Raw genomic sequence first — 3,078 nt, 5'->3', positions numbered from 1 at the left:
ATTTGGGTACACAGCCTACTTATCCTTGTTATCTGCTTTTCTTCCTTTCAAAAAAATGAAATAAAATAGAAAATTAATTACACCCATAAAAGTGCAAAACATAAAGAAAAAGCAACATCAGAAGTAAAGTCAAATTCTATCCCGACAACATGTGAGTAAACAGTCCCTTGAATTTTAAAACATTTTGAGACTGAGCAGGAGATTCAAATAAAGGAATTTTCTTTTCAGCTATGAGCATAGCATATCATAGAAACTGGGTTCATTCAGGGTTATAGTCACAAATACAAGTTCTATGTTCCTGACAACATGAAGTCAAGCCTCTTACATGCACACGGATGTGAACGTGCCTCCGATGTTGTTCACAGACAGGTAGTGCCTATTTGGGATGTGAGAGCAGGGTTGCTTTCCTTCCCAACTCATAGAACAGTTCTGTACGAAGGATATGAGCAAAAAATAAACTTGATTTTTATAGACTTGTGTTTTTTTCCCAAGGCCTTGGCCCATAATCTTATTAAATTTAATAGTTCAAAATAAGTTTCCCTGGGAAACTTCAAAAACTGACTCATATCTTTGAAAACACCGACTTTTAAAATGTTTATTATCGATTTTCAATTACCAAAAAAGTCAGAAATTTCCAACACGGAAGATTACAACTTAAGAAGTAAATATTCACCCTTTATTCCCTCTCAGAAACAATCGGAATCAGTAGTTTCGTGTATGTACCCTTTCAGCGTTTAAAATTTATAGGGATAGGTATTTGTATAAGTACACACACACCGACAGATGTGCTGTTTTTTCTTTAACGAAAATGGAACTGGAATTTACCAACTGTTCTGTGTCTTGCTTTTTCCATGTAATGATCTATCCTGGACGTCTTTCAATTCCCGTGTCCCCTTTCTCTTGGGAGGCCCCAGTTTCCCACGCATGGTGTGGCTGGGACAGTGGCTCCTTGCTTACCACTCCCCGTTGAGGGACAGTTAACAGGGGGTGGGTAGGCCGTTGATTGCGGTCGATTTTTAGTAATTGTGAGATCCAGCATTGAGTCTGCTGTGCGTGCGGCTTTCCACCATGGAGTCTGCCGTGCGTGCGGCTTTCCTGACTTGGGCAAATGTGTCTCTGGAATGGTGTTGGGTCCCTCAGTAAGAGACAGGATGAGCGTGGCACGACTGCGGACAAGGAGAGCCTGGCTGGCCTCAGGAGACGGCTTCCAGCCTCAGATTCACAATCACTGGGAGTGGGCCTCGAAGCTCCAGAAAAAAAATGGTTTCCAGCTTTTTATTTTAAAACAGACAGTTCCCTTTTCAAATAAAAGCTGACTTGGGCCACCTCTGTCTAAGAACATCAGGAAAAATGTTCTGTCGGAAATAGGATGGGGGGCTCAGAGACAGGCCTTAGTTTCCCCTTTTCTCCCCACACCTGCTCAACCTCCTTGGGCTCCAAGAAACAAAGTTTAAAACATCAGAGTGAGAACCAGCAGGAGACACCGACCTGTGTGACCGGGGGTAGAGCAAGGACCCTGTAAACAGGGCAGGGCAAACCCCAAATCACATCCTCCCGGGCCCTGCGGGCACATGGGGAGCTCCTTCTATGGGACGAACTCGGGCTTCACGTGGGAAAGAAGCCTGCAGAGCACAGACGGGACGGGGTGCAAGCAGCAGTGTGCGGAGGAGCAGTGTGAAAACTGCAGCTATTTTGAACTTACGAAAATCATCACCATACCCCTCATATTGTGTCCCTCTGCCCCGTTCCACCATGTCCCAGGGTGCTGGGCACATTGTAGGTGTTCAATAAAAGTGTGTGGAAGGAATGAATGAGGTTTGAAGGAGGGAAGGCTGTGAACAGAGCCTTGGACTTCTCCACCTAAGAGCGGGTTTGTGGAGGCTGCTGACAAGGCTGCCATATTGATCCCGGTACCAGAGGAGAGTGGGACTGGGCCAGGTCAAGTGGAGATGAATGGATGGAGTGAACTGGACAGCACTGACGGGCTTGTGGGGGAATTGGGGATGGGGGGAAGGGATGGTGTTGATGGTTCCCCATTTCAGGATGGGGCACAATGGTCTGAAAGCCCTGAGGAGCCCCTGGTCTGGGAAGCTGACACATTCCATTTTGGAGAATTGAGTGTATGAAGTCTGTTAAGAACCAAACAAGAAGGAAGATTGATTCTCGTGGAACTGGGGGTGGGGATTTGGAAATAAAATTGTGTTTGGCTTCACCTTGAACGTAGAATAGGACTTCGGGGGCAGTGATGGCGAGAGAGCCTGGGGCGTCCGTAGGTACCACTGGGATGGGCAGTGTCTGCACACCGTCAGCTTGATGAGTGCTCAGACAAAGGGAAACAGATGAAAAAAATGCGTCGTGAACTATACAATGATCTTGGATGCTAATGTTATCAGTCTCCCACCCAAATTCTGTAAAGGGCTGATTATTCTGGAACGCGTGACTGCGCTGTTGCTTTGGTGCTGTGGAAAACTCAAAGTTTCCTATTTTTGGTGACTCTCCACCAGCTGCAATTTTCAAAAGTAGGTTTCCTTTGTTTTCCCACAGACAGAAAACCTTCAGTGACTTGGGCAGAGTGTCGCTTAAGTGAAATGGGTGCCAGTCCTGTTGTGAGGGCTAAACAGATCTGCATCGCTCATGATGTAGGAAGGAGAGAGGCAGAATGAGGTGGGGGCCATTGATTCACGGAATCCCTGAGGGCGCTAGAGTCATAGAGGCAAGTGGCAGTTCTGGGACTAGATTCCTGGTGTGTGGTGCACGTGTGAGCGCACACATGAAGGGAGGATGCATGCGAGTGTGATGGTGTGTGTGCATGTGTGAGCATGTGTGTGAGAGCAAAAATGCCTGCATGAGTGTGATGGTGTGTGTGCATGTACGAGCATGCACGTGAGAAGGAGGATGTGTGCCTGAGTGTGATGGATGTGTGTGTGTAAGCATGCATGTGAGAAGGAAGATGCATGCATGAGTATGATGGTATGTGTGCATGTGTAAGCATGCATGTGAGGAGGATATGTACCTAGTGTGATGGTGTGTGTGTGTGTGTGAGCATGCATGTGAGAGTAAGGATGCATGCATGAGTAT

The sequence above is a fragment of the Piliocolobus tephrosceles genome, chromosome 18 (genome assembly GCF_002776525.5).
Source record: "Piliocolobus tephrosceles isolate RC106 chromosome 18, ASM277652v3, whole genome shotgun sequence".
Classification (NCBI taxonomy): Eukaryota; Metazoa; Chordata; class Mammalia; order Primates; family Cercopithecidae; genus Piliocolobus; species Piliocolobus tephrosceles.
This window is presented reverse-complemented; position numbering follows the sequence as displayed.